The sequence below is a fragment of the Watersipora subatra genome, chromosome 8 (genome assembly GCF_963576615.1).
Source record: "Watersipora subatra chromosome 8, tzWatSuba1.1, whole genome shotgun sequence".
NCBI classification, from domain to species: domain Eukaryota; kingdom Metazoa; phylum Bryozoa; class Gymnolaemata; order Cheilostomatida; family Watersiporidae; genus Watersipora; species Watersipora subatra.
Window position 1 is genome coordinate 54,160,187 of NC_088715.1, and position 14,822 is coordinate 54,175,008.

Genomic DNA, 14,822 nt, shown 5'->3' on the forward strand with positions numbered 1-14,822 from the left:
AATGATTGTGAGAGAGAGAGACCTGATGCAACACGCTTGGTACGCTACACTTTTGTGGCATCGCATAAACAAACTTAAAGTATAAATTTAATATAACTGAATTCAGCTTAATAAAACATTCTTGAAAAAAACGTTCTGATCTTATATTAGAGCTAATTCTATTTTTTCTTCATTTTAATTTTTAAATCATCTCTTCCTGGCTGGAAACTTCTCGATTTGCTTATACTCTCATTTTTAGCCAACCTTTTTAAAACAAATCTGAAGCAGACCTGACGGGAAAACCGAGTGATGTAGTTTCCGTAACTGGCCTTTCGCATCTTTGGGCATTTAGTGATACATCAAAAACCACCTTGCAAGCTCGCATCTCTAATTTTCTAGAATTTCAAGGCGAAAGTGGGTAGTGAGATAGTGAATGGTACAGAATTTGTGTAAACATAAATTGCTTGAATTCTTAAATCTATTTATTGGTTATTGTTATATATATATATATATCAATATATTTATTTTGAAGGTTTGGGGTAGACTGACGCAATCTTCTGAAGAATCAATTGATTTCCTATAGCCGGTTTGTGTATTGACTCGTGTTCGCTTCAAATTCTGTATCATTTACGATTTTGCTACCCATGAAAGTTTATTATAAGTTATGACTAATGTGTTGAGAGTATATGGGAGGTCATTAAGTACAAAGCCCATCAAGTCAAGTAGTCAATGATGACTTACCAGCTGTTCAAAATTAGGTTGGGTACGTGTCTAATGACAGGGAAGAAGCCTTCAACTGACATTTATGATCTACTCATCGCCAAAATCTTCCGGAAGACAATGCAAGGAAGAGGACCTTGATGACTGCCCAGGCCTATATAGATGAAAGAACCGTGAGTCACCACCAGTTTGTATGTCAATGAATTTGATATAGAAATACATAAAGTGCTGGTCAAATGAAAAGCAATACATGAGATGTTATGGATGAATAGCTATGCAAATGGCTTTGTGCTAACCCTTGGTATGAAATATTACCCAAGCCTGTGTCATTAGACAGCAACCACATTTGCTAGTTAAAGCTCTAATTTTCAAATAAATTAGACAATGCTATGTAAATACATGTAAGATAATATCATAGTTGTTAAATATAAATACAAACTTGTAAAAATCCATGATACGAAACCGAGTTTTAACCCGTTGATCCTTGCTCGATCTAATCAATGCGTGTCAGTAAACCTAGACAATATGTCCAGCAATCCGAAGTTATTAATTTTTTACCAAATATAGCTAAACGTGCTAACAATGCAATGATATTTGGTGAAACAGCAGTACAAAACGTCGGACAACCTACAGCAGATGTCATCAAACAGAAAAAAACAGTATGTCACCATTATTCGGGCTAAAACTATAAAAGTTCGCACGATTTTAAACACTCATTAAACATTTACAGATAATATTCATCCATAGCACACTCATCATCCTTTCATGACTCAAAATATACTGGAAATTTATATTTATTATCATAAAATTCCACATTTGTATCACAGTCATTTATGACCTACCAACGAATGAGTCATATTGATTGTTTCGCGATATCATTCTAATAAAATGTGTTATTATAATGAAAGAAGTAGATAAAGATAAGTGAAAAATGTTACAAATGGAAGTGAAATTCAGAATCTAACATCCTGCGAAAAAATTAATTTTATTAGTTTTTGCTGTTGCTTAAAAACATATTTTGTAAACAGAACCATATGGAAGCCTGTATTCCGCCATTAAGGTTTCTGCCACAGCCTACGCAATTCCGTAATACCAGCTGTGAGGGTTCAGAGGGCTAACATTGATGAGATACTGCATTATTTACTGTTTTGGTTAGTATTGTTCCTTATACCTAAATTGTAAAAACAAATGAAAAATAATTTTCTTTTGTTTTGCAGGTACAACTACAAAAACATTGACAACAAGCGTGATAATCTCAAATCAGAAGATTTGAGACTAAAATTATAAAAACACTACACCATTTTATGTCATTTTAATTGAACAAGTTGAACTGACTGAAACATGCTACATCTCCGGTGTTTTTTTGTGTAAAACCTAACTTAATACATGACACCAGCATAGTCAGCGTGATATTTAAATGCAACTATAATTATTTCCCGAGTTGCATTAGTCCATAGCAAGCATAGTTGCTGAATATTGCACATCTTTCAAGTGGAGTAAACTCAGCACTTATACATTCTGCTCAAAGAGTTCTTGTGCCAAATCTCAAACTCAGCAGTCAAAATTCTAGCCAACAAGATAAAAATACTCAAACTTTTAAATATCAAGATTTGAGAGAAGATAATTCCCGAATTTCCAGTGAGTATAATACTACTTTTTACTAACAAAAGTCAACCAAAATACCATGAGAACAGTAATACACAGTGTGGGTAAGGTTAGTCGGCTAGGCTATTAAAAACTAGATGAAATCATAATTGTTATATACAGGGTTTAGCTTTATAAGAGGGTCAGTATGGTGTAATCTCAAGAGTTCAAAACTTTCAAGTTGGAAACATTTGAAAACATTGAAATCAATATTCAGAGGCTAAGCATGACACTAAACCACAAAAATTTTTGTTTTAATGTCATGACCAGAACTATATTGATTGCTAATTATGATTTTTGTTATGTGGGTCTACAGAAAAAGCTATCTTAAATAGTACTCCACCCTATCCTATTATAATTAGTTAAAACAATATGATTTTTAAATTTCTTGTTGGCATGAGTAACAGTAACAAAATAACAAGAAAAGAGGGCGTTCAGCTAAAGACTAAGACACAGTTGTTATCAAAATTATAGACCATATAATTAAACCCTGAAAATAAAATTTAAAAAGGAGTCACACTGTTTTATCTTGTCAGTACATACCTGCAACCAAAAGCAAGTCAGGCATCATAGCATCATTACGAAACACGATTGCAGAATCTACAGAAAAAAAAGAAAATTGATGGTGAGCATGCATTCATGTTGACCAAGATAAGTTAGTCAGTACATCACAAGTTAGACAAAGACACACGAGTAACGCATGTAAACAAGTGCCAGCGAGGTGTTGACAGTGGCTGATGGGATTAGCCATTTCTCTGAACTAAACAATCACCAGCCACGCTATTACATAATGCCATACACTCAGCTATACACAAATGGATGTTTAAATAATGCTAGCTACTAGATTATGACCTTCAGTTCTTGAACTGGGTAATGTCTGGCTCTGAAAGCTAAAGCTTGCAAGATACAAAAGGTGTCCCACAGCACATTGGAGAACTATCAAGCAAATTTAGTCATTGATTTTGCTAATGCTACACACAAATTTGTTGCTAACTAGCATATTAATGTGTATACAGAGAGCTTAATTATTTTGCATGTATCTGTATCATGGTTCAAAAGCTAAGCTTGCTGAAAAATTATTTAGTAATTCATATCTACCAAAGCATTATGAATTATAGCAACTCTCGACTACTGCCAATCGCTTGACATTTCTACAGTTTCTTCGGCTTTTATGACTACAGAGGTTTTCTTGGTTTGCGATTAGGTTATCTGGAGTGTTCTTGTCCCTGCATGCACATATATCTTTTTTGATCACTCAAACCTTATCTCTATCTCTTCTTCGAGTACATAGAACAGTTTAAGTATTGTTCAATATATATACTTAAATTGTAATTTTACAGGTGAAAATAACTTTTTATCATTTTGCAGGTAGAACTACAAAAAAACATTGGCGACAAGCGTCAGAATCTCAAATAAGAAGAATGGAGACTAAAATTATAAAAACACTACACGACTCCATGTCATATTTAATTGTACTAGTAGAACTGACTGAAACATGCTATATCTATGGTGTTTTATGTGTACAACCTAAATTATTACAAGACACCAGCTTAGTCATCATGATATTGAAATGCAATTATAATTATTTTCATAGTTGCATTAGTTCGTAGCAAGCCTGGTTGTTGAATATCACACATCTTTCAGTCCCAGTAAACCCAACATTAATCCATTCTGTTCAAATAATTCAAGCACCAAATCTCACACGCAGCAGTCTAAATTCTAGCCAACAAGATAAAAATACTCAAACTTTCTAATTACAAGATTTGAGAGAAGATAACCCCATGAATTTTCAGTGAGTTTCACTGCTAGTACCAAACCCTAATTTGTACTAACAAAAATCAGCCACAATACAATCAGGACAGTATTACACAGTGTGGGTAAGGTTATTCGGCTAGGCTATTAAGAACTAGATGAAATCATATTTGTTATAGACAGGGTTAAGCTTTATAAGAGGGTCAGTATGATGTAATCTCAAGAGTTCAAAACTTTCAAGTTAGAAACATTGGAAAACATTGAAATCAATGTTCAGAGGCTAAGCATGACACTAAACCACAAAAATGTTAATTTTAATGTCATGACCAGAGCTATATTGATTGCTAATTATGATTTTTGTAATGTGGGTCTACAGAAAAAACGCTATCTTAAATAGTACTCCACCCTTTCCTATTATAATTAGTTAGAACAATATGATTTTTAAATTTCTTGTTGGCATGAGTAACAGTAACAAAATAACAAGAAAAGAGGGCGTTCAGCTAAAGACTAAGTCACAGTTGTTATCAAAATTATAGACCATATAATTAAACCCTGAAAATAAAATTGAAAAAAGAGTCTCACTGTTTTATCTTGTCAGTACATACCTGCAACCAAAAGCAAGTCAGGCATCATAGCATCATTACGAAACACGATTGCAGAATCTACAGAAAAAAAGACAATTGATGGTGAGCATGCATTCATGTTGACCAAGACCAGTTAGACAGTACATCACAAGTTATGTGTGTTTACACTGGCCAGGACCGACTCCGATTAGGTGCCAATACTCTGACTCAGACCGGTACCTCAGACATTTCACGTATGGGTGCCGACACCGACTCCCCTTTACATTGCAACGATCGAACCATTTTTTTCGGTACCAACAGCCAATCACAGCGCTTCGCCGTTCTGACCTTCACCCAACCACGCAAAGACGAGTACACATAAAAATCAACGCATTTGATGTGGAAAATTATATACTAGTACTACACTAGTACTACTGCTCCTACTACTATCGCTAGAAGCAACTACTGAATGCCGAATGGAATCTTCCGATGACGATTTGATTTTGTTGATGGCAGGATCAGCTGCGGGAGCTCTGACAGTCTGTATTATATGTAATTATATGTTTGTATATATTTTATGTCTACAAATATTTTATTATATGTGTTTTCCTTTTTATTATAGCCTTGTTACTCGTTAGGCTATCAATTGTCGTCGTTTATGTTGTCATATCAACGCACTAGTGGGCCTAATTATTGGCCATTTAAACATTGTTACCTGGTGTTCCTACTCGGTTCCGTTAGCCGGAACGGGCAATTTTATTGTATATAAGGGCGCAACGCTCACTTAGTAGGCAGAGCGAATGGCTGTACGCTCCTCGGCTAGTAAATTTTCTTCGCTAATAAAACCTTGAATAAAATCACACTCAATTTATTTCTGTATGAAATAATTTAGATCGTGCCAAGTAAGGGCCGGCAAATTCATTTAAAGTAGTACATGTAGTTGAACTAGTAGTAGTACTAGTAGTAGTCATACAACTGGCTATTCACTTTTAATTAATTTAAATAAAAGCTCACTATCAGAAAGAGCACTAGGGAAAGTTTAATGACAGTCTCTTAGCCTCTCATTAAACCTAGCCCTAGAACTTAGAACTGCCATTAAAGCTTAGGCTCATTTAATCAGAGGCTTATGATTTGGCTGATGAGCTGCTGGGATTCACCGGACACCGACTTTCAAATCAGCACCAACACCGATCTCTCTGCTCACACCTACCGATGCCGACACCGACTCATCAAATTGGTCTGTGCTTGACAAAATGGATGACAAAATCGGCCAGTGTACACGCACCATTAGACAAAGAAGCATGATTAATGCGTGTAACAAGTGCCAGCGAGGTGTTGACAGTGGCCGATGGGATTAGCCTGAACTAAACAACCCCCAGCCATGCTATTACATAATGCCATACCCTCAGCTATATACAAATGGATGGTTAAATAATGCTAGCTACTAGATTATGACCTTCAGTTCTTGAACTGGGTAATGTCTGGCTCTGAAAGCTAAAGCTCACAAGAGACAAAAAGGGTCCTGCAGCACACTGGAAAACTATAAAGCAAATTTTAGTCATTGATTTTGCTAATGCTACACACAAATTTGTTGCTAACTAGCATATTAATGTGTATACAGAGAGCTTAATTATTTTGCATGTATCTGTATCATGGTTGATTAGCCAATCAAAAAAATGTTCAAAAGCTAAGCTTATGGCAAAATAGTCATTTTCTCTTAAGTAATATCTGCAACTGGGAATATTAATAATATCATTCAATAATATAAACATCCATGGTAAAAGATTTTTCTCATGTCATGCGTATCTAATATCCTTCACAAAGCCTTGTTAGCAAAGCTGATGCTACATGTAGTTCTAGCATTATACAATGTTGCTCATTTTACATCCATTTTTCGTCCTAAATTTCTATACTGAAAAATGAACTACTGCTAACTTTTGCCTTGCAATGGAAGCTTTGATAAGCATATGGTACGGAAATAATTTTTGTATGAATATTACAATATAAATTACAGTCAAACATGGATAACTCGGCCATGGATAGCTCGAAAACATGGTTAATTCGAACAGTTTCTTTGGTCCGTTCCCACGTAATGATAAATTGCTATAGATAACTCGAACTCAACACTGTTAATTCGAACTGTTTTTTTGCCCAACAGCTACCGAAACGGCCTATTCAAAGCCATAGAGGTAAACTTCATCTTTTCGTAATTCATAAGCGTCGTTATTACCACCATCGGCAAAATATTTTTGTCAACGACTTTTCTAAAAGTTTGGTGAAATTTGATTTATACTGCGATACAATGAGTAGCACGGGCTAGCCGGGTCACGCGCGCAAGAATTTTCGCCACGCACATACAAAACAAAAATCGCATGTTGTTTTGTATGTGCGTGGCGAAAATCCTTGAGTGCGTGACTCGGCTAGCCCGTGATGAATAGTTTTCCGACGTTGATTCCGTGTTGAATCAACGTCGGAATGTTGAATGTTTAAAACGTCTTAAAAAATGTTGTAATTAAACGTATACGTTGTCTGAGCTACAAAAAACTATTCATCGTTTGACCTAAACACAGAATACGTATGTACATTCAATAAGTATCTATTAAAAAAGCGTGAGTGATATAGAATGTACCGTAAAACCTCGTAAAACTTCTAATTGAACTGCTTCGGAGTGTTGCTCTTAACGAATCCCAGGTAAAGTAAGGTAATCTGCATAAACTTCAAGAAAAAACGGCAAAATTGATCGTGGGTAAAACCCCAAAAGAATAAATTGTCTTTTCTTTTGAGCATTTCAACAATGATCAAGTTTTGCCAATGTCAATCTGAAAAACGTCCTGGCAATAACATCACCTCAAACAACAAACCAATCTCAAGTGATAGAAAAATCTCTATACTTTTTCATGAAAACGTTTTAAACTTTACATTAGAAGCATTTAATTTGAAACAAACCATTTGTGCTTTTGATTTATATTATAGTTTGTATATGTACATGTATCTACTAATAAATAAGTAAATATATGGACTTGTGACAGTGCTCTGATAACTTGAATGCTCTGATAATTCGAACACTTTTGCTCGGTGCCTTGAAGTTCGAGTTATCCATGTTTGACTGTATATACCATTTCACTATTCAGTTCTTCAACATCCTTCTGTAAACCATATTATTGAAACAGTTGCTGTACATTTTTGAATCCCTTGAAATCTTTAAAAAGTTGAAAAACTTATCATTCGCGACCTCGAAGCTTTAATGTAAAGCATGCATCTAGCAACCAGTTAGCAAGACAACATTTTTCTGTAATCCATATCTACGGAAACATTACCAAGGATAGCGACTCTCAATTCTTGCAAATCACTTGACATTTCTACAGTTATCTTCAGCTTTTAAAACTACATATGTTGTCTTGGCCTGCGCGGTCAGGTGAGTTTTTGTACCTGCATATTTTTTGCTCCCTATAACTTTATATCTAAGCATTCATAACAGCCTTTCTCTTCTTTGATTTTCTGCTTTTCAGTTGTTATACGACTAACACATATATAAAGTCAGAATGACTGCGTTTAAAACATGAACATGAAATAAATGTTAGGCTACAATCATTCAGGCTTCTAATAAAAGTCCTAATTTTTTGTTACTTTGGATGAGTGACAACGACAAATTCTTTAGTTCAATGTAATCCCCAAGGTACATGGTAAGCCAGAGCTAAAGCATAAGCACACATACCTGCTACCTCCATTATCTGTCCTATTTCTTAAATAGAGTTTTAGCCTATCCTTGTTTGTCTAAATCAGAAACTAAAGCTAAAAGCCTGACTGTAACGAGATGGAATGAGGTAGATTTACAGCCTTACTTAGGCCTGGTTCAAACCAATATGGCATCTAAGACACGCGTGACAGAGTACCTGTTATGCAAGCGATCGCTCATGGACTACAAGCTCAGAGTGCGCGACTATTATGTCCTACAGAAAGAAATGTCGTCATTTGCGCAATTAAATTAATTTTATGCCCATACGCAGCTACACAATTTGTTTGCTTTCCAGCTGTTGGATACATAATGAGTCGAGATTACGCAGCTGTCCCCAGGTCTGAACCCGGCCTCACCTTAGCATGCGCAGACAAAGGAGTGCCACACTGATAATTTCAAGATAAGATAAACTTCACTACAGGATTTGTAAATTTTTGATGGTTTTAATTTATACGCTACCACGTGCACAATAATATATATATATACAATATATCATTATATTTTTAAAACAACAACTGCAAGAGACTTGCCAAATCATTAGTTCAAAAGGCAATGATGAAAGCGGGGATGAATTTGAGCACAAATTTAAAAAACAATATATGCATAGTGCATAAAATGCTTTAGAAAAAAATATATTTGAAGCATATAGGTGTCTTTTAATGCTTTTTAAATGCTTTCTGGAAGGCTCACCTATCTGGTATGTCTATGAAATTTATTTTAAGACTGCAGGGCTTTCTGCAATGCTTTAAAACAGTATACAGTTCACAAGCTATCGGCATGCTTAATCCATCATGGCTAACTGATTGTCAATGACAGTAGTTTAAAAACACTGCTACATTGGGCAGCAGTAAAAACTTTTGTTAAATCTTTTCTTTTTCAGTTTAATATATATGATATCTGAGTAAATACAACATCTTTAAAATTTATTGAAAGCCTTTTACTAAAAGCATTGGAGTAAGTAAGAACGTCAAAGTTCAGATTGACAGTGAAATGGCATTGCCTTAATTAGTGTGTCTCTATCAAAGCCGGGCACTGCTACACTTTTGCTGCGTCATTTGCTGTTAATTTCTCTCATCCTTTGTCCAGCTGGAGACACTCCATAGGTATTACGTAATTACTCTTGCATTGAGGGTCTGCTGCGCCAAATTGGACATTCACTGATCCCCATAGCTCGTTGCTCTGGAGTGATTATTTCTAATCACAATCATTCTAAACATAGATGTTTGGATTCATCAAATTGAAAAACATTTAAAATCCCTAATTGGAAATTATGCAACTCCTATTAAAACATACATGATAATAATTGAAAACTACCGTATGATAGGACAATCTTGTGCCAACACAATCTGTTTGAACTATTATAGCAATAACAAGTAACAGTTATTAGCGGAGAACATTGGCTAACAGAACATTTCAGGGGTTGATGTAGATCTGGCCATCCATAGGAGCTTATTTGAGAATTGAACAATGAACCACAGTTTGAATGCCAGGAGTTCTAATTGAACAGGCAACGGCTGTCTAAAAAGATAATGAAACTTATGAAAGGTTGGGAAGTTAAAAAGGAGCTTAGCTTAATCATTCTCCAAGTTTGTGATGATAGCTCACACCTAAAAAACAGAAGAACATTGTTTGGTTTAATCCAAACTTGTAAATACTAATGATTGGATCCGATAAGCGCCCCTAGCCCATATAGGTTGCTGTTTTTTTAGGTTTGGCTAACAGCTGAAGCCAAATAAGTAACTAATGTATTATTATTATTGTACCAGAAAATGTGGCCAATATCTAATTATTGGGTTATATAACATCTATAATATATGTTATATAACTCAATTATAAGATATTGGCCAAATTTTATGGCAAAAATTTCATTAAGAGTTGAAAAACATGTTTTCTTGAGTTGTTTGTGATAGATAGCCAAGCTATTTAATTGCAACGCAAATAAATGGCATTTTGTGCATTTCAAAAGCATAGTAGCCAGAGCTAATGCTTTCACTTCTACATATACAGTTAGGTAGTTGGTATAATGAATCAATTTGGGAGTGGCTACCTGTTTCTGTCTAGATTGCGTAATAGCAAATGTGCTGAGGTTCTATCGTTCTGCTATGTCATACTCTGAACGTTTGCTGAGCCCTAGGTTTGTTGTTGATCTGTATTTCATTTTCATAACAATAATTTTATGAGCCTATAAATCTGGAATATTTCATATAAAAAAATTTCATAAAAGGCTTTTATAAATAGACTTGGAAACAATATTTCAGTTTGTTTTTATACCTTTTTTGTGCATTGATAAAGCGATGTAAAGTACAATCACTACAAAGCTAAAACAATCCTCCTCAATATTTCTTACTCTTACAAAAATATTACTTTCACTACCATCAGAGTCAGTGCTGCTATTTTTTGTCGGTTTAATGAAAAAAAAAGTAAATCTGAATTAGCTATAATATCATCAACATAAGTAATTATCTGTTGTCTAATGTAAGTTATGTATCTTGGTCTACTAAAATTCACTAAATGCCTCTCATCTTCAGCTCTGTTGTGATACTCTCCTTTACTGTTAAAGCATACGTAGCTCACTGACACCAGCAAAACAATGCTACTAGCATAACTCATCAACGACAAAAACAGACACAAAAACCACAGCATAATTGCTTTATAATAGCATACCATAACATACCTTAGGCAAGACTAACTAATGACGACAAACATCATGAATACTTTAACAGATGATTGAATGTGAGCCAGTGCTAAAACTAATATTAATGACATATTTAATGACAGACTTAATCCTACTCTGCTTATGATAGGTAATCCAATTCACATGTATCTCGGAAGGTTCTTACATAAAACTTACACAATAATGTTGGTTTTTTCGGTTGGAAATTTCCAAACAAAAATTTAAAATTATCTTGTGATTTAATGCTAATTTTATACAACAAATTTTGGACAACATTGTCAATACCATAAAAGTCCTAAATATCACTGGTTATGTTGTCAACGGATAATAAAATCAGGCTACTACGCAATTACTGGGAAGTTCGCGAAAATGCGCAGTCGACCATATATTTCACATTACTGAGCATACGGCAGTGAAAGCGAATACGACACTGTATATTGTTAGTCATATGTATATTTAGTGATCGAATCTTAGGAAAACCAGAAACATGAGTGTACCAGGACCTTTGAAATTGAAATTGAAAATTGAAAATTGAAATCCATTGAAAACTACCAACTAAAAATGTATAATGGTAAAAATTAGATTTAAAAAAAACAAAACACCAAAGGTAATATCAATTAGCTACCTATAGGAAGTGCAACTTTGGCTTTTCCAATCGTTGAAAGAATATACAGTAGGCCTACATTACGAGCTCCTGCAGCATAAATAATATTTTCCAGTGAAGTTTACAATATATTGATTGTACAATATAAGAACAGTAAAATACATGTGAATTGCACAACCCATTCAAAGACCTTTCCAAACTGACCTTTCGGGCATACAAAGAGGAAAAACTTGACGTAATTTTTTTTAAATATGTGGGGTGTACTGTAACTGCAGTAATATTAGGGTGCATTGACAACTTTTCTCTGTTTTTGATCAACCTCATTTGTTTTTTACCATTTTTCAGTACTTCCACAATAACTTGGGGAGCGTACATCTTTGACATTCATTTACAACGATTTACTAATTTTTCTAAACAGCAATGTATAATCTGCAAAGGAAAACTAATAACAAATATTTTATGTCTACAAGGAAACAAAACAACAAAATATTTTACAAAAGCTGTTCTGCCTGCTCATCACCTATCTGTATTCAGAGGTCAAGGTTAGGAAAAAATAGAACTAGTGATGATACTCCCACTCGTTACATTCACATTGGTGGACTTACGCTGTAACACCTGCGCCAATCAATCGCCTTTATATTTATGAACATTGCACAATTACCCTATTCTCTGTTTTGTCGGTACATCTGGCAATCTGTCACAACCAACTAGATTGCTACGAAAAATATATACATAATATGTATAATGCTATATTCACATAGTCTTCTCTCTTACATGTAAAGCAATCAATATAAACTAACGTTTAAATCAAAGTTGAGAACTCACTCGACTTAGCATGTAATATGGAATTTTTTTGGTAGTCGGAAGCAAAAACTTTACAGAAATGTATGTCGTCTAGACTTTAGTTCTAAGAGGTATAGGCCTACGTTATAGGAGCGTTTACTGTATATGGTAAGAGTGATGGGAGTGATAAGAATGGCTTAGCCTTGTGGTTAGTCACTCTTGTTAGTAGACTTGCGGTCTGAATGTCATGAGTCCAATATACTGCAAGGCGATTTTCTCATTGCTAAGGCTTTATCGCTATAATTTGGTGAATGAATGACAGACAGACAAACATTGAGATTCGTGTGTATATATATATGTATATATATATATCTAGATTTAACCCTGCATTTATTTATTCTAGCTCGTTCAAACTGCCATTGTGTTATCTTAAAAATTCTAGCAGCAAGGCCAAACGGCTAAATAATATACAAGCTAGGGCCCAGACAGTTCTATTTTTTCAAACAGCTTTCTGTAAACTGCATCATCTGATTTGCTCTAAGGTCAGCATATAGCATGCATGCATATACCGTAACAAAAATAGGTATTTTTAATGTTTTATGTTTGAATGTACATGTTGGTTCTAGTAAGTGTTACAGAGCAGGCTTTATTATTCACATGTGTGTTCTACCACTCTTTAACTAGCTCTGCCTTACAAACCTGGCCCTTCAGGCTGAGAGCCACATAATGCGTATATAACGAGTATGTGATAATATTGCAAAATACTAGATAAGCAGCTGTAATAACATTGGCCTTGCTTTGACTGCAGCAGCCGTAAATAACATCTCTGTCACATCTAGAAATACTGTGACGATTAGTGTTAGTCTTGCTTCATAAATAGGTGTATTTATAGGCCCACAGGATAAACCCGGCAATCAGCTGAAACTTGACCACTCCGACCCATATTTCTCAGTCCATTGGTCACCTGCACCTAAATTAGGCAGGGCTAAGAATAAAGGGAGTAACAGACAGAAATTTGTGCCTGTCCCAGCAACTATAGGCAATGAATTGGTACACCACAATTAGCTCTAAAGGTTAGCTCTGAGGTTGATTAGGTAACATTGTTTTATGGACTGGCTTGATGATCTGGCCAAATACAGAGCTGAATGCAAGCTGATTATACTAATTAATCTTGGCTTCACTCACATTTCCATTGCTACATCATCCAATACGACTAATGTTGAAGTATAATCAAAATAACTATATTATAGCATTTGTAGACTCCTCCCCTCCTGATACATGGAGTTTTTAAAGAAGGTGCAAACCAACGGTGAAGGCCTCAACATCGCTTCAAAATCTTATAAATCGCACCGTCAAATACTTCAAAACCACTCCTGTCTCTTAAATAACCCATCTAAGAACTGTAGTAACTGAAGGCCAAAACTTCATGCTGGTTGCTTTCATGACACCAAGGCCAACCTTGCGGGTTTTCAAAAAGGGCACCTGGCTACATAGATGTTAATTAATATTGAGGTCAAGCCTTTTTACTTGTGGCTGCTACATGCCAACAGACAGCGTGTGTAATAAGAAAATTGTGATAATAATTGAATTTTCGCATCTGGTTGCATTTTTTCAACAATTCATCTCAACAACTATTAGACATGGTCATGATAAAAACACTCTAAAATAATTTGAGTTATGACATACTAAACTTTGAAGTATAAAGAATTTATTGTATTATAAACATTTCCAAGTTTTCCTAATATTTTTCAGAATCTTTTTGTCCCCTTGTTAATAGATGTTTGTGTGAATCCCTGTTGCTATCTTCGTTCAAATGTCATTCATGGACAAATTAAAAGTATGTTGGAAACTCATTAAATAAAAATGAGACTGTAAAAATCAACCATTTCAGTTAAGCACACATGTTTTGGCTTTATTTTAAAAATTGTAGTTTTGCAAAAATATATTTGGCATATAATTTACCAAGTTTAACTCAAAAAACCTCATAGTCTCAGATTTGATGATTTTATTAATATGTTGTTGCCCATATTGAAAAGCGCTTATATCCCAAATTTTGATATTCTAGGGTCATTGGTTCAGGTGCTAAGAAGATTTCAACATTGACCATTTGTAGCCCGAGTTTGAGGGCATAGCACATCTACATGTAGCTGAATTTAGACTCATATGATCTGAAGAATATACAAGTTAAATATCTAGATTTTTGTGTCTACACAAAGTTTCTATATTTACACAAACAAATAGGTTTGAAATTTTTTGGATAAATAATGGGAGAGATAACTTAAACCAAAAAGGAACGAAAATGCTATTTTAGCGACTATTCAAAAACAATTATCCCTCCTATCATATAATTTGCCTTTGTTTCTGTTA